General features: G+C 41.2%; 1 protein-coding gene across 4 annotated transcripts in view; it reads left to right on the top strand.

Moving 5' to 3' along the window:
• Window positions 1-2138: 2138 nt before the first annotated feature.
• RGS17 (regulator of G protein signaling 17) overlaps window positions 2139-21554 on the top strand; it is a 68570-nt gene continuing 49154 nt past the window's right edge. The window contains exon 1 of one of the 4 annotated variants that reach the window (XM_063151322.1): window positions 2139-2275. The gene's annotated coding sequence lies outside the window, so the exon portion shown is untranslated. Of the gene's footprint in view, window positions 2280-2887; window positions 2983-21554 lie in introns of those variants that run through there. The other 3 variants (XM_063151319.1, XM_063151320.1, XM_063151321.1) reach the window with 3 other exon arrangements.

Below are 21554 nucleotides of genomic sequence, written 5' to 3'. Positions count from 1 at the left end.
AAGTGGGTTTATAAACAGGAGTTCAAGCAGCAACAAGGAATGGCTTCAGTGCAGGAAACTATGGTAAATAGGAATGGCTGGGCTTGTTCAGAGCTGTGGGAAACATTAAGAGTAATAAAAAGCACAAGTCTTTTATTCATTTAAAATCTTAAGCATAGCATTTTCAAACTTGTAGTATTTGGTATTTTTCTGATATCTGGATAAAATTATTTTCCTTCAATCCTACCCATTATTCAGTTTCCCAAACTGTCTCCCTTTTAAATTGAACATTTCAGTGTAGATACTAAATCTATAGAAGATGCTTGCTTTGATTGGGTTCATAGTTTTTTACAGAGTGGAGCTGTCTTCCTAATATTAAGCGGGTATAAAGGCTCACATTCCTTACTGTGAAGTCATTAAGCTTCAACATACGAGTTTAAACTTAAAAAACTCTTGAAATTATTTCCTAAATATGGAGGTTTTTCTTAATCGAGGCCTTAGAACAGCACTGGTGCGCCTTAAAGCAGGGGAAAGACAGTCAAGATTGTAAGCCTTGCAATTAACTAAAAATAAAACACTGTTAAGCTTCAGAGATACATTTTATCCTTTACAATACTCTTTTGAGCACTGTTTCTAGTGATAGCGAATATAACTTAGATTTCCATAAAGACAACCAGATTGCCATGCCAAAAACTTTTGGGAATCAGACTGAATTGTGGCTCAAATTGAAGGACTTTTTCTTCACAAGCATTAAGATCAGAAGAAAAGAGAAGTTGTGGTTTTATGGGGAGAGACTTTCAGGGAGATTAACACTGACTTTAGTCCTTGTGAGATTCAGAATCTGAAGCTTCTATCCCAGAAGACAAAAAGTAAACCAGACAACCATGGCTGCTACTGTCACATTTTAAATTAGTTGTGTTTTGAGTACAGATTCCCAAGAGCTGAGCTTGTTTGATGTGCCTATGCTCTTACAGCTCTCATGGAAGCTAGCCCTTCTGGACTGCTTTAAATCCTTTTAATTTCAGCCCTACTAACATGCATGTGATTTTGGCTTCAGTTTTTGCAGCACTCCACTTTGGGCTCTAGATGAAATACAAAGGCATATTGACCACTTCTGCAAAGATAATTGGTACACATTGATGGCAATCCACAGAACCACCTTAATGCAGCCTTGTCCCTTTAGTACCACCTTGCCAGGCTGTTTTAGTGAAGCAGTAAATGTAGTAGTGTCCTCTCCTAAGTTATTAACATTTCTGGGTTCATGGCATGATTTGACAGGATCCAGATGCCAACAATGTATTTTTCCAGTGCTGTTACCTGGAGGCGTATCAGGCTCAGATTTCTAAGGTGCAGAAGGAAAGCTAAACAACGTTCTCTATTGAGCCAAAATTTAGAAACTGGAGTTTGGAAAGACGGGACAAACTAACTGGATAACCTGTCAGGATTCCGGATTCACAGTCAGATTTTCAGAGCATCCTGATCTTGATTCTCGTGGTTGGCACCGACAGATACATGCAGATCCACTCTGGTTCTTTATTCCCAAACTGTGCTTCAGGTGCTCACCATCAAAAAGTTACTTGGCCACTAAATCCCTGCCTCTCACTTGGCTTCAGAGGAGAATAAAGCGTTGGATAGCTGCTTATGGACTTTTAATTTTTTAAAATCTATTCGGACGTACGTTGGGGACCAAAATAAAACCAAAACCGCAGCCTGGCACCTCTAGCGCTTCAGTGCTGAGCACGGCGGCGTGCCGCTCCCGCAGCCGCCCGCTGCCAGCCCACCAGCGGGGATGCTGCCGCCCCGCCGGCGGAGTCCCCCGGCCCTGCCTGCCGGGAAGTGTCCCTGAAGCCGAGCGGGCCGGCCCGGGTTGGGGCGGGCCATGCCGGGCCGAGCCGTGCCTCCCTCACCGGGCCGGGCCGCGCCGAGCGGGGAACTCCCGGCGCCGGCGGCAGAGCGCATGTGCGGGGGCTCCCGCTCCGCGCCGCTCCTCGCACCCTCCCGCCCGCCCTTCCTCTCCGCCGCCCTCCCTCCCCGCCGCCCTCCCTCCCTCCCTCCCAACCTCCCTCCCACCCTCCCTCCCAACCTCTCCCTCTCTCTCGCTCTCTCTCGCTGCCCCCCTCCCTCCCTCCCTCCCTCCCTCCCTCCCTGCCCGCCCGCCTGCCGCCGCCTCCCGCCCTCTCCCCGCCGGCTGGGTGCTGAAGTTGGGCGGATGGCAGCGGAGCAGCTGCGCTAGGGGACGAGCCGCAGCAGCCCTTCCCGGGATCGCTCAGCGCCAACTGCACGCAGCCGGGCGGGGGTGGGTAAGGCGCTCCGCGCTTGTTTCAGCCTGAACCGTGATAAACGGCACCAAAATGTCTGCTTTCTAGTGATGCAAAGGGTGTGTGTGTGTGGGGAAAACCACACCGACCAAAGGGAGGGATGTAGGGGGGGGAGAGGAAAAGGAAGGAGGGAGACCATAGGGAGGATGGATGGATGGATGGATGGATGGATGGATGGATGGATGGATGGATGGATGGATGGATGGATGGATGGATGGACGGATGGATGGATGGCGGGCGGTAGAGTGCAAGAGAAAATGTATTCTCGGGGTGACAGGGTGTGTATAAGCGTGCCTCTGTGTGTGTGTGTAACAACGGGCGGCTTCGGCGCCGAGGTTGCAAGGTGGAGCGTGTGTGTGTGTGTGTGTGTGTGTGTGTGTGTGGTGTGTGTGTGTGTGTCGAGCCCGCGATGCACAAAGGGGTGGGGAGAGGTGTCGCCGGGCTCTACCCGCGCCCCCCATCTCCGCCGCCCCCCGGTTTGTGTTGGGGATGCCGCGGGGCATTCGCCGCGCCGGGAGCTGCTGCCCAGCCCGGGCAGGGGGAGGGATTGGGCCGCCCCCGGGGAAGCCGGGGACACGGGCTGGCGGTGTGATAGCCGCCAGATCGGAGGCGAGGCAGCGCTCCTCCCGTCTTTCCTCTTGACCTTCCCCTGCCTGTAACGTGGGTTTGCTCCGCGCGAGGAGAGGTGGTGTAATTTTTATTAATATTATTGTTGTTGTCATTTCAATCCGAGGAGCCGACGGAAGGTGAGGGTGAACGAGCGAGTGGTTGCTCAAGATCGGGAGTTGCTTTCCCATCCCTCCCTCCCTCCGCCCCCTTTCTCCGCTGCCCCCCTGGCCGGGCCGGGCCGGGGCCGGGGAAGCCGCGGGGGCAGCGGCCGCGGAGCCCCGGGCGGCACCAGCCTCCCCCGCCCGCCGTGCCCTGCGGCACCGCCATCCTCTGCCCCGGCCTCCTTCCCGCCCCTCCCGGGAAATGCCGGCGGGCGGCGGGCGGGGGCCGCGGCAGGAGCAGGTGGCGGGGCGCGGCGGCGGGCGGGGATGCTCCCGGTGCGGAGCGGGGCTCCCCGCGCTGCCGGGAACACCCGCCGGTGCTGCGGGGATGCGGTGCCGCTGCCCGCCCCGCCGTGTGCTGCTCCTGCGGGGCTGCGCCTCTCCTCGGGATGGAACCGCCCGCAATTAAGAATGCCGAGGTTGCCTCGCTTGCTCGGCTGCCAGCCTAACGTTCATGTCTATCTCTTCTTGTTGATGTAGAAGGAAACCTTATGGGGCTGTCAGGCTTAGAAACAGCAGGGGTGAAATTTATGGTTTTCGGTATTCGGTTTCTTCGTTTCTGTATCTGGATTTTCACCAACGTGTGTCATAGGTTTGCAGCCAGATGCTTCTGCAAAATGGATGAAATCTGAAATACCCTTCTAGGTAAATGTAAGTTACATATTGGCTGGCAATACTATTATGGGTAACAGGTGAAAAATAGCTTCCTACAAATGTAATGTTCATGCATTACAAATGTTGGGAGTTCTATAAAGGAAGTTGATTCTTTTTCACATCAGTTGATGCTAGTGTCATCCTCCTTACATAAATCGCTAGGAAATTTACCTGTGGCACAAGCCATTTAGGCAAACAAACTATTTAACCTTTATAGAAAAACAGTGTTGCACTCTGTTATCACTGTTATCAAATACATATTTTTATTCTAGCTCATACCCAGAAAAAGCAAAGTCCTATTAAAAGATGAGTGAGCCCCACCCCAGTAAGTTTATGGCCTAAAACGCAAATGCTATGATACACTCAAGTACTTGCCTCCCTGAAATAAGGTGAGCATTAAAGCATTTAAATGCCTTTCTCCATTTTGGCTACTTAAAAGGCCTTAGATCCTTTTAAGTAGCCAAAATAAGAACATAATTTAATTAAAAGAATACGATCAAATAAATTGCTATAGTGAGTTGAACATCTAGTCCAATATCCTGGCTCTGACTACATTCATTAGCGGATGCTGAAGGAGAAAAACGTAAGAAACAGGACTGGCATACAGGGATCTTTTCCTGGCATATCCTTTCAAGTTTCAGCAACACACAGAACATGGATTTCTTAAACTGGAGGTTGCTCTCAGACCATCATATGTAATAAACTTTGAGTTTCCCTACTCCCTTTTAAAAAATCCGTTTATGCTTTGGTCTCAACCCTGTTCTGTGGAAATGAGCACCAAAATTTAATTATGATTTGTGTGAAAAACTACTTCCTTTTGTTTGCTATGAACCTGCTGCCTGGTAATTTCACTCAGTGCTCCCTAGCTGACAGGGAGCACATATTGTATCTGTGTAAGGTGCCAGGAGTGTCCTCTGAAACCAGAGCAGGTACAGCGCTGGCAGGTCAGGTCCCTTCATTTTACCTATCACCAAGTTGAGTGGCCTGCCCAGGAATGTAAAGCTGTACTCAGCCCTTGGTCTCTATCTTGAAATCTACACATAAGAATAGTTCTTCTTCTTCTTGTTATGCAACATGGATACTTATGTACAAAGAATTGCCCTGAACCCTTGAACTTGGTTTCAAGAAGGCTACTGAAAAGCTGCCGTTGAAAAATACTCCCTGCACTATTGATTTGAATTGAAATCTGACTGACAGCTTGGTGAAAAATTCCCTATCCCAATGCAGTTTTCTACCCACCCTGAAAAGAAGATGAAATATTTTATTCTTAACTGCAATTCTTTTTTTTTTTAACTTCTATATTAAATACAAAATGCAAGCTATATGTCAAGGCACACACACACACACACACATATATATATATATATATGAACTCTGTACATTTGAAGAAGCATCATTTTCTAATTGTTCTGTGTAATGTTCATTATAAGGATGTGCATCAACATGCTCAGTTTCAAAGGGAAATTTTAAATGTGCCATAAAATGTAGCTGATTTGTAAGGAGCTAAAACACAAATTCTTCTTCAGAAGATTGCTCCTGAGTTCAGTCCTGCTTGAGGAGGTATTGATCTTGCAGAATACTTCCCTGATCTCAGTGGTAGCCCCTCTTTGATTTTGTTATAAGAATAATAAAGGAATAGGAGACCAGAGAACTACAAAAGCACAACCCAGACCCAAAGACGCAGAAGTTCTCACAGTTTTAATTTGGCAGCAGACACAACTTGGAGCAACACAATCACAGCAGAATGTGATACAGTAGAGAAGGGTAGAAACCCATGAGCTGTGAAATTCTTCACAAAAAATAAAATGTTGAAGCCTCAAATGTGTTAATCCCCATCTCCCAAAAGACTAAGAGGAGGAGAGGCTGAGTGGTATTGTTATGGGAAAGGATAGGAGGAATGTCAGCCAGTCTCAGACATGATTTTCTACTTACAAGTGGTGTATATGTAGCAAAACACATATATATGTAGATGTATATATATGGTATATACACTTTTGTTCACTAAAAATACATTAGCCTAAATAAATGTTACAATCCTAGTACTTTTAAGTAGCACTCTCTTACTTGTATGCTTCACATGCATGCCTTTAATTATGAACATATGGAGGTTCTTACAAATACGCCAGAAGTGTACTAAGTGAAACAGTATTAGCTCTTACAGAGGTGTTCATCACTGTTCCATTAGCTCCCTCCTGATCATGGTTTCACGAGGCCAGGGATTTATTTTGCACTCGTACCAAGATTTCAGCTTTTACAGTGAAAAATATATCCCTACCATACTAGTAGTGCTTATTCTATGAATACAGGATGACTTTTCTAAGAACATAAAATTCATGTACTAATTGGCTTGAGCTAAAATTCATTAAAAATAAATCTTTCACAAAACCTAGCATTTGTGTTGACATACCTTTTTCCTCTAAGTAGTTTTTATAATGAAATAATGCAATCAAACTTTCCATACCATTAATTAATTAAAACCTTGTGCATAGGGTATAAAAACAAGTGAATAGATTAAGTTGTAGTTAAGTTTATCTGTTGGTGGTTATAGCTAATGGCTGTGGCTATACAGGCTGTAAGTAGAGTTGTGTCGAGTTGTGTGAATAGTTTTGCTGCTGACTCTTCCAAAGAATCCCAGCACTTCAGCTTGGCACTTCTGCAGGTCTTGGCTGCAGAGGGTCTGAGGAAGTGAGCTGCATGTGTGTGTCACTCTGGTTCTCTGGAAAGTTAACCATTTCAGGGAGCTCTTTTCTGCAGAGATTTTGTGTCTCTACTTGAAGCCGGGTATTTGCTCTCAGAAGGTTTTCCTTGGCATGGCTGCTGTCTCTAGCATGCACAGGGGAAGCAGCCAAGCAGTGTGATGGTGGCAGGGACCCTGGGGAATGCTTGAAGCACACAAACAGAGGAACTGGGGGTCTGCTCTGCTCCTCCTGCCCAGCCACCATCTAACCTGTGCCTCAACCAAACCAGTATAAGGGCTTGATTCCCCAGTGTGCTTTCTCTCATTTGCACTGCTCCAGTGATGCAAAATAGATGTAAACTCAATTTAAATTACTCGTGTGCTTTGAAAAACTTTTGTTGTTCTGGTATATTAATGAATCTGGACTTAAATAAGAGTATTTTAATCAATTTAAGGTTGATTCTGTCATAGCATCATAAACATTTTGAATCATAGCTTTGTCTTTAAATTCTTTGCTTATAAAATATAAATGAAATGCATCTTCCATACAGTAGAAATATTCATACATTATTTACTTGGTAAGTAAATGGCAGCAAGTTCTTAGAAATCAGTAAATATCTAAATAGAATGTATGTGGGAAATTACAGGTAGGGAGATAGAGCAGAAATAAAATTTAATAAAATCTTCAATCCAGCAGCCAAGCATTAAAAACATGCACACACCTTAAACACTACATCTGTTCTGCATAATCTTTCTCCAAACAAAACCAGTACATATCTAGCCTAGGTTCTTCAGCGAGAAAGGGGTAAATTAGACAGTGAGGCATTAACACAGCTCTGTAGCCTCTGCTACCAGAGCAGCTTCATTTGGCTGCTCTCTCCAGTGATGCCAGCTCTGTGCTTGCTGGAATATGAGAGATCACAAGCTGAACCACTGTATATAGCCAGCCCATCTCTGTGCATACAGACTGGCAGAGAGAATGTCACAGTAGCACTGCCTTTAAAGGACACAGCCACTCTGTCTCAGATCCCTGATTAATTGATTATGCCACCTTGCTTATTATGTATTATGTTTTTGCTGTATTCTGTTTTGCTGTGCTTTGGTATGCTGTAACAATGTCTTCATTTATCAGCAGCTCATGTAAGTTAAAGTAAAATAATCCTGTGAGAGAAAGCAATTAAAGCCCAGGAAGCATGGATGGAGGGTCTCATGGTATCCTTAGCACAGCACTTTTATACCTGCTTCCAAGGCCGAGTTGGACATGGCTTTGAGCAGCCTGGCCGGGGGGTGGAACTCGGTGATATTTAAGGTCTGTTCCAACCCAAACCACTCAGTGATTCTGTGTTTCTCAGTTTCTGTAGTTCAGACAGCTTTCAAGAGAGACTTCAGAACAGCGAGCACCCTTAGAGCAGCCGCGTGTCCTAGGCACGTCGCAGCTGTGGCAAGGAGCTGCAGGGAGCCCTGACATTTCTCACAGCACCACTGCCTGATTAGTATCAGTATATATGCTGCTCTCATAGAAACTTAAATTAGAGGGAAGTCATAGAATGTCTGGGCTGGAAGGGCCCCTACATAGATTTCAGTTGCAGTTCCCCTTGCCATGGACCAGGACAATTTCCCTAGACTGAGTTGCTCAAAGACCCACCCAACCTGGCTTTGAACACTTCCAAGGATGGGGCATCCCCAGCTTTTCAGGGCAACCTGTTCTAGTGCCTCACTGGCCTCATAGTGAAGAAATGTATTGTAAATGTTTAATACCATTGTTAATGTTTATGGTTTGCTTAATGGGAACAACCTTCTGAAGTAAGGAATTTCTTATCCATTTTGCTTTATTTTGACAGCAATGCAGACAGCACATGCTCTCTGATATTCACATTGCACCAGACCTTTGGGTAGTGTAGATTCTGCTCTCAATGATTTGCATCATATGAAAATTGAGAACAGTGAATAATAACTTCCTGTACAAGAGCTTCACAAGTAGCCTTGATTTAATGAATGTAGGTGGAAAGTGTCATCCTAATTAGTCAGTGTCCAAAAGGTACTTTTATTTCCAAGTCTTATTATCTTCAGAAATTACAAGTCCTAAAATATTAATCAGATGCTTCATAGCTTTCAAGAGGGTTTGGGAAGAGTGAGATGTAAAAGTTATTTTTTTTTATCATTCATGTAGAATGGTTTAAATATATATCTACTGTGTTGTAATGCAGTTGTCTTATAATGGTCTGATAATCTAATGGATACAGTTTGATATATCTGATAACCTGCTAACTGGAATCTCATGTGTAGAATTTTTTCACTATTATATGTATTACAGTTGTCCAAGTATTTTTATAAACACTTACTGACCCTCACAATTTAAAATCCCCCAGATGATAATAAACAGAATCTCAGCTGTATGGTAAACATCGTGCTGACCAGAATAGACAAGGCTGCTTTCAAATTTTTGATTATTTGATATGTAAAATTAAGTCACAGAGTAACCACAAAAGAAATAAGTACTTGTGTGGTAAGAATCTTCTAAGGATAGAGGGAGTACCTATAACCAGTGAGTGCATCTACTTCATAACCTATCAAGTTATGAAGGCAGCAGCTTTGAGCTGAGACTGAGCATTGGTCAGTGATTCAGAACACAGAAATCTGACTGTTTATTGAATTTGTCCTCAGCTCTCTCTGCAGAAGGACCATCCCATATCCAGCATCTGTCTTAAAGCCCATGCCTACACTGCTAATTGCAGACTAGGATAGAGATAGCTGACAAAGTTCAGACACTTGAAAAATCTAATAAAAGCAGAACTAACAAGAAGGTTACCTTATTTTACCTCTATTATCTATCATCTTGCATCCTGCAGTACAAACTACTCAGAAGCTGTGAAATGCACTCCTAAATTTTTTCTATTTTTAACCTAAATAGCTCCTGAACACATTTACCACCAAATACATTCCATAATCCTTCAACCATTGTCTTAGCTCTTCTTAACCTGCTTCAATTGATCAGTAACCATCCAAGGAAATCACAGCTGTTTTTTCAATAGCAGTTAGTGCTAAAATACAGCAGTAACATGATGTTCATGAGGCTGTCTAAGATTCTGGCTTTATGTAGTAGCCAGGGTAGCACAACTCCTGTGGGTGCAGGATTGCACTGAGCACTTCTTTTAGTTGCCAAGACTCTCGGTTTTTATTAAGAGTCCCAGATTTTTTTCTCTGCAAACTAACAGAAGCTTGAGCTTTTGCACCAGAACTTGATTGTCTATGTACTGAGTTCTTAGGATGGTCCCAGACCTGACTGGAAAGTTACCACATTCCAGGGATCATTCCCAATAAAATGCTAATATGAGACTGTCCTGTTATGCAGAGCAGGTGATTCCAATTGTACAAATGAAACTGAATTGGCCATTTAGCCTCAGAGCCAGAGAACCAGCCCAGGAACTGTTTCTTTACAGTACAGGCCCATCACATCTCTCTGCCTCTGGCCTGAATTCTTCCTTCTCAATATGATATTGACCAAAGGATACAGTGTTTGCTGAGATTTTTTAGTTTGTGTTGTTCCCTTGATATTCACCTACTACAAACAAGAACACTGCAGATTTTTATAGTTCATTCTGTTTTGTTCACAACAGAGGGGTACATTGTCAGTTGTACAAATGAACATATGCTTGAAGGATCCAGTTAGTAACACACCTGCTTAATAGTTATTCCCCATGTTTAATTTCGGATCGAAATTTATCAGCTTTTAATACATTTAATGTTTATCATGTTGACGTTTACCATGTTGATTCTAGAATCACAATGTTGTATTCACTAACAGAAGTCAACATATTTATATTGGCGGTACCATAAATTTGGAAATCTGATATATAAAATATTAATGTCAACATCTCATACCCATCTCAAATATATATGGTTTTAAAAGTTATATTTAGCATAACTCATATTGAATGGCTTTAACTATACTGAGTTCACTCAAGTCCTTCATGTGTTTATTGCTATTAATATTCTATCAAACCCGTGGCACGGGAGGTCATGATTTATGTTCAATATTAATTTTTTTCATACATAACAGGAGAGAGAATTGAACATATTTTTGAGGAAATTTTAAAGTTTAGGAAAGGTGAATTGCTCATATCTGTATGTGCATGAGGTAATAGGAAGGTTATATATCTTGTATGACCTTACTTCTGCTGAGCATTTTTCTTGGTCAGGCATATAATGCTGTGGCAGATACAGTGTCCTGGTTTCATACAATGTGATATTTCAGGAACTTTTAAGAAAATAGAGAATCCAGAAAGAATAAAATAGTAAAAGAGGAGGTGACTACTCATCATATTATTATTATTCTGAGAATCCAGCAATTTAGCAAGCACTAAGAATAAATAAAGAACACATTATGAAAAGACTATTTCTGTCCTTCCAGATTTTGGCAATTTAGACCTAATAAGTGCTTTTTAATCATTCCATCATGCTGTCTTTTCTACAAGCTCACCTTTCAAACAACCACTAAAGTACCTTTGCATGCTAAGACAGCAGCACAGCTTTTCACTGAACAGAAATGCAGCTACATATCAATTAAGCAATTAGAGGATCACACAGTAAAATGGTGGCAGATGCAGAAATTAAAAATACAGGGCAAAATTCTTGTTGATTTAAAGGGTTAAAATCTAACATTAAGAATCTTGTCTCCTACTCCAGCTTCCTTATTACTAAAGTAATGCTCATATATGGAAATCAGAGAGAGCTTAAGATCCAGAAAATCTTCATATGCAGACAATTTCCAGGACAAAATTGGGCATTGGCAGCTGAATGAGAAGTTAGTCTTTCTGATCAAGTATTCTTACTCATTTGAAGATGATCAGGGTAAAACCTCTCCAGTTTGCTCCTTTGAATATGTAATCTGAATATCAACATGAAAAATATTAATTAGGGCCATGTTAGAAAAAAAATTGCTCAGTAAGCAAAACACTAGAAAACCAGGAAGGCTTTGGATGGTTGAGCAATGTAAACCTGCATTTAAAAAATTAAAAAGAGAGAATGGAAGCATATGGCAAATAGCACAAGATACCTTCTGCATATACATATCCCATAACTTTCAGCTCATCAGTTCTTTAAAAAGATATGGGATTTTGGGGATCCATTAAACTGCTACCTCTAGATCTGTCATCCTCATAAAAGGACTTAACTCCAGTAGAGTCAACTCAGTCCTGTTCATAGCTTTTCCAAATTATGCATTAAAAAAAAAATCTATGCTCATTTCTTTTAGCTTGATTGTTTTCATGACATAAGTTCCTGTAATATCACAGCTATAGCACAATAAAATATTTTTACAGGTAACAAAAGGGAGTAGACTAATTAGTCAATGGATACCTAATTCTAATAATGAAGGCAGCATACGATTTCTAAGCCCAAATTACTCTGAATTTTAGCAACACTTCAATCTTGGATGCAATCAGAACTAGGGGAGATGATTTACTCAGTCCACATCAGCATATACTTTATATATGCTTATATATATTCATTTGTAATTTAGCCTCAGAAACTTTTAATTAATTGCCTTCTGGTTATCACTGTGAGAGGACAAACCCATGAGCTGTGGCACGAGCTACCACCGATCAGCTTCTCCAGTAAATTTCCTGTGAAGCCGGCTGATGGCCCAAGTAAATGCAATTTAGTTTATTTTTTTATAGAAAAGAAGTAAGTCACTGTATGTCCCTTGAAAGATGGGGGAGAGGTCTCCTTGAATTTCAAGAAAATATGATCTGAAAGAGCTTTAATGTATGAAGACTAAATTTATCAGAAAGCACAATTTATTGCAGGTCCAGCTGCAGATAGGATACAGTTCTTAGAGGTTTTAAGACTCCAAATAATTGAATTGCTATTAATGTTCAAGACATTTTTCCATTAAATTGAGTGGACTTCTATGGCAGAAACTATTCTTACAAGTAATGCCAATCATCATTCACATTTTAAGCATAGGATTGTAAGGCTCTGTTAAGTAGAAATTGTTCTGGTGGGCAGTGAGATCATCCCAGAGAATGCCAGAGACACCTTGATTTTGACTGCTTAATATTTGGTGAGGTACTATGTAGAATAACCTAAAGGGAGTATTTTATGTTTTAAAAGTAAGTTGGGTACTATTCATACAGCAAAATGGCTTTTTTTGTTGGTTTGTTTCTACATTAGACCCTGAGCTGTTTAGGTGAGGTACTGTTTAAAATTGTGCTGCAGTCCTGTCCTCTGAGGCAGAGAGTGCGTCCAGCAGGGTGCCAAGGAAATGAGCTGCTATTGAACCGGGCAGGCAGTGCGTGCTCAGCAGCACTCCGGGTTAGGCTCTGTTCAGTAGCATGGCTGATTCCAGCAGGTGCCACAGTAGCAACTTTAGGAACACTGGAAAATAGGAAAGTATGCTGAGGGAAAAACCCTAGCTAATTTAATCCCAAACTCTGTCTGTGTCCGTCAATCACTTCTTACTTTTTCTTTCCTTCTCTTGATCAAGTTGATATTAGGAGCAGGAAATGTTTTTTGTTTTGTTTTGTTGTTGGTTTGGGTTTGTGGGGGTTTTTGGGAGGGAGAGGGGAGAAGGTTGTTTGGGTTTTCTTATTTCATTTGGTTTGGTGGGTGTTTTTTGTTTGGTTGGTTGGGGTTTTTTTACATTTATTCTTACCCAGAGGCTGTTCCAGATCTCCCGTTGAAAACCTTTTTCTCATTTCCAGCCACATCCACTCAAAGAGTGCTTATTCTTCATTTGCTCTTGTGCAATGATCCATATTAAATTTTTCTTCTTCCCTTCCATTTGTTCACCTGACACATTCATATCCCCCCCCCCCCTTTAAACATTTGTCCCAGAAACTCTCTTTATGTCAAGCAGACATGAAAAAATGAAGAGAACACTCAGAATGCAGAATCCGTATCTTGTGAAACAAGGGGGCACAAATGTCCTGGCCACAGCTCTCCTCCCAGTCACAAAACCCCTCCTCCAGCCTTTTCCCTTCATAACTCATCTGTGGAGCTCCTTGGAACAGGAAGACAATAAAGCCTGTGTGACTGCTCCATGAGCATTCTCTCCTGATTATGTAAGGGGGATCCCTTGATAAGGAGTATTCAAGGTGCAGCTCACACCTGAAGCAATTTTAGAAGTGTGCTGCTTGAATTTCAGTGCTGTGTGACCCTGTAGGATCCTCACTGTGAATAGTGGCAGCAAAAGACATAAGGTCATGTGTGTAAGAGAAGATTCACCTACATACCTGAACTTTGGGGCAACCTAAAGGGTCTTTTTTTTTACCCCCATCCATTGTCAAAATACATTTCCATGTTGATTTGCATACAAAATAGCTTCAATATTAGTATAATTTCTCTTTTCAGACAAAATAACTTCTTCAGGAAACTCTTTTGTGTTACTTAAAAGTGCTTCTCAATCCTGGTATCCTGTGGAACTGGATGTAGATGTAACATTTTAGTACAGACGTGTCTAGAAGAGAAGGGTTCCAGCAATAGCAACTGTGTTGCAAATGCACTGGTTCACCTACATGAGATTGCACAGGACAAAAAAAAATGTCATCATTTTGATTTGTTGTGCATGACTCACCTTCTAAAGAAAAGTTAGATCACAAGAGAAAATTAAACATTTGTCAAGGAAATGAAGAATCCAGGCCATTAAGATGAATTGGTGATTGTTGATGATTGTTCTCAGACTTCAGTTCTGTTATGTTGACCCACTTGCAGACTTGAATGGAAACTGATCATTCTTCTTTATAAGGGTTTCAGAGTCATACCTAAAAAGTTGTTTTTAGAGCCAAGGAGAGATTTGAAATGACAATGACCACACCATGTCCTTTATTCAACTTGTTGACAACCTACCTGTTACTATGCACTGAGAAAAATAATACTATCTCAGGACAGGCACTTAACTAGAAAAAAAAAATTGGCTGCACCCAAGCCTTTGGTGGCTGAATAAGGATCAAACATTTAATGTGATCAGCAGGCAGCTCTGCCTCCCACAGTCTCCTGCAATTATAATGTTCAGTTCAGTTTTTCTGTTTAAAAATAATTTTATTGTTCGAACAAAAACAAAACCATTCAGAAAATGTCTAAATTTGGCTTTCAAACTCAGATTTTGAATGTCTGGTCACTGCTTCTGAGTGATGTGCAATGGAAATGGAAAGGTCAGTGCTGTTAGCACATGGAAAACGTCTTCATCCACATCTCCTTCCTGAGATGTGGCGTGGATGAAATACCAGCAGGCAGTGAGTGTCACATGTATTATCTGTGTGTGTTCCCTGATCAGAAGGAGCAGCGACTGCGAGATTGTAGGTATCCACATACTGTTTATTAAAGGCAGTATGGAGCTCAGAGACTCCCAACGAGCGTGTTGGGACACTGAGATGGCCTGGCTGCCCAAAATTAGCTCTTTTCTTTTCAGCATCCAGTGGATGGTCCTCTCATCAGGCACTGCACATCCCACCCACATGCCTGGGCCTCCCTGGTCCTGCTGCTGTTGTGATGTCCCACACAGGCACAGGTAATCTTGTCATCTTCTTCCCCAGAGAGCAAAGGGTTCCTCAGCACATGCTTATTCTTGCCAGGACTCTAATCTGCAACTCCCCAAAAAGAAAATTTCAGGTGTTTAAAAATTTCAGTATTTAAACAGAATACTGTTGGCAAGGATATCTAACCTGTCACAGCAGGTATGTCATACCATCATCCAGAAGTCATGGGTCGTACCGCAGTTAAGGCAATAAGGCTGTAACTTAAATTGAAGCCAGAGGAAGAAACTTCCAGGAGTTTTGAGACATTTAGATTGTCCTTGAGAAACATTTAAAAATTAAAGTATCACTTGCCTACAGGTCTGCCCCAGTGAAAAAGCATGTTAGTCCAAATCAGTAATTGTAGGGCAAAATTCCTTCCTACATTTCCCCCCAGTGAAACAATAAACGTGAACACAGGCATTCACTCTAGCAGAAAAATCTGCAAAATCTTACTTTGTGATCAGACATGCAGGTGGTTCAATTTAATTCTTACTAATTCTTTCCACAAAGCTAAAAAAAAATTCCCTGAAGGAAGAAGTGCTTGAGTCAGCTCCACAGAGAACAGAAGTTTATCCTATTCACTAACTGGGATGAATCTTCTATTGAGATGCTAAGTGTTGTTTCATTGCTTTCCATACAGCCTTTCCATAAGATCTAAAGAACTTTTTATGCCACATTTATATTCATTGTGAGATTTTTGCCCCTGGCTCTCCAGCTGTTTCCTTGCTTACATCCTGAGGCAAGAACTGCTGAACTTGGGGAGCAGGAAGACTGAATTATTGAGAGGGACAGAAAATTTCAGAATTGACTATCCAGATGTTCCAGGTGAAGGGACAAATCTCAGGAGTGGAAGTAATAACCAGCACAGACTGAGAGAACACAGAGAAGTTGAAAAGGACCTTTAAAATCTGAAGGGGCAAGAAACAGGCATAATAGACAGTGAGACTGAAATCTCAGTAGATAGCAGTGAATGGTACTGAATGTAACGTGAATCTGGATGCTAGTTAATGAAGAAAGAAGGAAATTCGTAACGAACAGGTGAATTAAAAGGCTACAGTGATAAAGTCTGGAAGTATGGAATAGCAGAGATGGACAGTGAAAAATAAGTGTATTAGAGCCACCTCTTAAAATATAAGCTGATTTCTAATAGCTTTTGATAATTAGAAGATGTTTGCAGCATTTTAGGATTTCAGTCTTATAAGAATTTTGTTCAGCCAGATTAAGAATCTGCCTTAAAAAAAGTGTTGAAAATTAAAACCTGCCTTTAAAAAGTTTTAAAAATTAAAACCATTCCTTTATATGCAATAAATAATGGCATATGGGCAACAACAAAAACAAAAAACCCACACTAAACCTAGATTGTTTTCTTTTCCTATCGGCAACTAGAATTTGTTCCTGAAACACTCAAAACTGTGTGCTGTTCAACTAAGTTTCCTTGATCTAGAGACAGCAGGAGATAGGAGCCAACAATTAGATGATGCTTCAATTCCTGCTCCTCCTTTCTGATCCTATACCATAGGATCAGAATAAGTGAAATGCCTCTGGCTAAGCAAGAGCAGATGATCTTGAAAAGAAAGGAGATCAGCTTTCCCAATGCTGTGTGTTCATTGGATCTGGAGACCTGCACGAGAGGAGGAAAGAAGGCAGACAACTTTTGATGGCAATGAAAGGTCACACTATTTGCTGCATGTGGCAAATCTACTGGAGGCCTTTCTTACCTGCAGCACACTTTCTAGTACAAGACTATGGTCCTAATGAAGAAGGTACTGAGTCAACTGCAAGTCTCCAAAAGATTTTATTGCTGTTACAGATAACTTAAAATTTCATTCTGTCCTGTACCCTTAGCATTTAAAAACTATTTTTGTTTAATTGTTTTTGTCTTTTTTAAAAAAGAGGCAATTTTCTACTATCCCAAGTTTCCCTAAAATTATTTTCAGCAATTCTGTTTATGGAAGAGGCATAAATATTAGAGTAGCATACTTATTGGCACCACTGGTGCCAAAAAAAAAACCAAAAAACCACAAAAACCACTCTGGTAAACAGAAAGAGGCCATTTTAGAAATGCCATAAATATACATTCAGGGCTTAATCTAAGAACTCCATAATTCAGAAGATACAGGCGTTTCTAATAGCCATCTTCTTGAGGAACGCACTGGGCTTAGATGACAATTTAAAAATGCCATTAACATTTTTTTTCTTACTTTAAACATTTTTCTGTAGCTCCTTCTTCCATGCAGCCTTCCAGGATGAGGGATTTGTGCACAGGTGGAACTGGCCTAGCACAGAGATGGACAAGGAGAAATTTATCTTCTGTATTGGGCTGACAGTAGCTGCTGTGTGCACCTCCACCCCAAACTGCTATATATACTAAGCATCCAAACTGGGACTTAGTTGGCTTTCGGTCCTCTAAGAGGACTCTGAGTTTTTAAGAACATACAAAGTCCCATTCCCCTCCCACTCTTAGGTACCCAAATTTCCCCAGTTAAGTGCATTGAGTGCCTATTACTCATGCTTGAAACTACAACCTGCTAACTAGGTCACAACCAGCTCTCAGCAGGACGTGTTGTCTGCCAGAGATCTGAGAGGAGCTTGGTCCAGAAGGCACACTGAGAGTGTGCCTCTCATTTTCTGAAAGAGCTGAACTCATCACAAAACACTGGACACAAATGAACTGTCAGTCCAAAACAGCCAGAAAAGGAGGCTGATCCAGTCTGGGGTTACTTCACCCCTCCTGCCCTCACCAAAACTCTTGCCATTCTCTCAATTTTTCTTTCATAAAATAAAGGAGGAGGGACAGGTCCAGCCAGGATGTGATACACCTGGGTTTATCCAGTGTGGAGCTGAGGGAATTCAGACCTTCCCCTTCCCACCACAAAAATTCTGCTCTAATCACAGAGCAGAATTTTTGTGGTGGGAAGGGGAAGGTCTGAATTCCCTCAGCTCTACACTGTTTTGAAGATATTCAAAGGCAGAAACAGTCTCCATTGTTACCATTGACACTGTGCTGTTTTGCAAAGAAACCTACCCAAAACCCCATCAAAAAATTGAAGAGAAATTAGCCAGGGAGAAAGCAGCGCATCCACCAATGTTCACTGGGGAGCAGGATCACCTCGATTTCTGCCTTTTTCTGAGTGCTAAAGAGTGTGGATGCCACATTATTTAATCTCTGCAATATTGAATAAAAGCAAGAAAGCACATCCACTGTGTCATTTTACAAAGCATGTTCTAGTCCATAATGTGGGTTTTTTTTTTGAGGAATGACTCAGGGTCATATCTTACAAAAAATATGATCATATGCAATAGGACTAACTTATAATAAACATCTGAATCAAAAGCTAAGAAAGGTGTTCAACTTACCAAATAAATAGAAAAATGTAATTAGGGCGCACATTAAAACCAGCACAGGTGCCTACATGGGACAAAGACTAAACCTACAGTAAATTTGCTTAGAACAGATTGCCTGCCAAGTTTTCTTCAAAGAATTAGACATCCTAAAAGGTTTTTATCCTTGCATAGAAGTTTGGCAGCTGTGTGATTATCCTACACCTGTTATCCCATAGCTTCTTTCTCTTTTCTGTTTACTAGTTATGCTATAATCAAGTCTCCTTAAACTTCACCTGGGTGAAAATACTCACAAAACCTGGATGCTGGGGGAACTGAAGGCAGACTTTTTGTAAGCATTTCATCTAACATAGCTTTTGGTCAGGGCAAAGAAGAACTCTTCTGGGAGTTGTGTCAGACAATTTTGAAATAGTTTCTTTCTGTAAAAAAAGTACCTTTTTAATCTTTCAAGTGCCATGAGAACATCAAACAAAACTGTAAGGAAATCACTTCCTGGGGTCGAGACCCATGCTGATGCAAGTAGAGTGTGGATGGATTGAGAAAACTCCATTTAGCATTACTGAATTATCTGTCAGTCCCTGGTTCCAGAGACCCATGGAAGAGAAAAGAGAATGTTCCCCTAGTCCATGAAATTATCAGTATGACGGGTGTCATATGTGGGAGATAAAAGCTGTTGTTTAAAAATTATTGTAGGACTGAAACAAATAATGTACATGAGTTTTGGTAATTCCAGACTGGGCTCCCTTAATACAGGCAAGTACCTCCCACACAGCAGCTAAGAAAAATGCTAACAGTAAATTTATACAAGTTAAAGTTGTTATCTTACCATTTACATTTCTTTTGTATCTGTCATTATTATCTTGTCCAAGTGCTTCAGAATCTGAAAGATCTTCTGCTCAAGTCCAAGCTCAACTTTTTGACTGTCTAATCAAAAAGAAAATCTCCTTTCTCCTCACTCTCAGTCACTGATTCTTCCACCTGGTTTTAGAAAGCAAGGTTCATGGTGAGCAGAAAAGGTACTTACACCTGCATCTCTTGCATCCCCTGTTAGCTTTTGAATCTGCTAACAGCTACATCCCATTTGATGCAACCTTCACACAAGGGAGATGTCTGGAGACACTCACTTCAAACCTGGAAAGATTTTTAAATCATGTATATGTTTCATTAAAAGGAAAAAATTAAATTTTGTGAGAATACCTGAAATACATGATCTAACAAACTCTAGTGTCCAAATCCAATTGAAAGAAGTAGCTTACCAAAAGACAATAATCAACAATTTAGTCAGGTTTTTTAAATTCTAAAATAGTCCTCAGCTACTGGATCATCTTTCCTCTCCAGTTTGTTGACTACCTCTGCTTAATGTGATGTGGGCACAAGTGTTACTTCCTTTGTTAGCTATCTATTAAAGTTGTGAATGGCCAGCTGTTCTAGAAAGTTTGACACTTCTGTTCTTTAGGGGAATCTGAACACTTGCTCTTAGAGTGCCTCTGGCTTATCTACCGAGACACTGTCACACGTGAAGGGTTGCAAAAACTGAGAAAGCGTTCACATCTCCATAAACAGATTTTCTAGTTAGTTAATATAAACATTAACTCAATGCTGTTGGATACTTTTCTTCCTTGAAGTAATGTCCTGCTTATACACTGACAAATTTTAGGATATGAGAGAGCAGTGAAGATGAACACTGTAAGACAAATCAAATAAAGAGCTGTGTGGTCTGTTAGTGGAATGCAACAGCAGAGAACACTGATAAAACCAAAGTGCAGTAAGTGAGAGGGTTTTTTATGCTAAATTAAACTTTAATTATAAGGATTGCACCAAGACCTCAGAACTTACTTCTTCAGTTAAAAAGCATGCAAGCATCTTTGTGTGATTCTAAGAAGCGGACTGACCAATTTTTTGAAGGTTCTCATGGAAGTGACACAAATGGACAGAAATGGGAATAAATAAATAAATGGGGAAGCAGTATTTCTCTCCATTGCTACAATAACTTAGATGGAAAAGGCCACACCATTAAAAGAGAAAGCGTTATAAAAGCATATCACTAGACCACTAAGTTTGCCTTGCACTTTGTTGTAAAAGCTGGGGATCATCAGTCTGAGTGTTCTGAAAGCTTCTCCATTCATCAGGACTCAAAAAAGCAGTTCTTACATTTTGTTATGAGTCAAGCCAGCAAAATGTTTTTAATGGGCTTTCAGGCTTGATTTTGGAATTGTCATAGTGTCACTTATGGTAAAACTAGAAGAAATAATAGCATCTGTCTTGAATATAGCCATCTCAGCCCCATTACACCATAGCAATGCCATTAGAAGCAAACTGGTTGTCTTGTCTCCTCTGTCTATTAAATTATCTTCCAAAGTGATAGCATTCTTGCCAGGAAAATTTGCTAAGCATGTCTAAAGAATGATTAACTGTTTATATATCACTTCAATTTCTCCATCTATTACAGTTTCTGGTTTCCTTTCATTTATGTCTTGAACATCACATCTAAAAAGTAATTTGTAGCCCCCATTTGATAAAAAATACCCTTTGTATCTGAAGGAAACCAGTGTTCATCTTGCATCAAGGTTAGTGTAAGATACTTGGGAGATTACGGATTAGCAACTCCAAATTTAAAGAAATCCATCTTTTCAAGAAACTGTGGTATGTGAAGTATGTTGCTGGACATGGGGTTGGGGTTTTGGTGTTAGGGTTTATTTTAAACATCATCCTTCAGCCTTTCCCAAAGGAAGCATACTGAAGTAACCCGTGTAAACTGCAATTGTGCCCACAGGGTAACCAATATCAGCTGTCACTGAAGAAAATGTTCAAGTGTGCAATGGTGTAGACCATTTAGCATGGGATGGAAAACTCTGTATTTCATTCATATCATTTTGGGGACCAAATATGACGTGATGCTGAAAAACAAAGTATTGTTCTCTTGAATTGAGTATTGCCCTCTGCAGCTCATCCTTCATAAACCCACTTGAACTAGTGGGCTTTGATAGCCAAACTACCAGACAGGCATAGCTTCAGCAGGACTCCAGACTGAGATTGTTCCTGGAATCTGAGGTCAGTCTGTTGTAACCACATGGCTGCTGAACCTCACTGACTCAGATAAGTTTCCTGGCATGGTGAAGCATAAACCATCTTTCTTTTTGCCAAATGGCTGTGAGCTGCTCACCAGAGCCTCACTGTAGATCTCTCTGTGACTGAAGCATAAGCACTCACTGGATAACAAGGGAGGGTAGAGAACAGAGAAAGGGACCTGGAAAAGCTGACACAGCTGGCAGAACTGCTTTTGTAAAGGAAAACAAGG

The sequence above is a fragment of the Melospiza melodia genome, chromosome 3 (assembly GCF_035770615.1).
Source record: "Melospiza melodia melodia isolate bMelMel2 chromosome 3, bMelMel2.pri, whole genome shotgun sequence".
Lineage (NCBI taxonomy): Eukaryota > Metazoa > Chordata > Aves > Passeriformes > Passerellidae > Melospiza > Melospiza melodia.
Note: the sequence above shows the minus strand (reverse complement) of the source record. Positions and strands in the feature narration are given on the sequence as shown.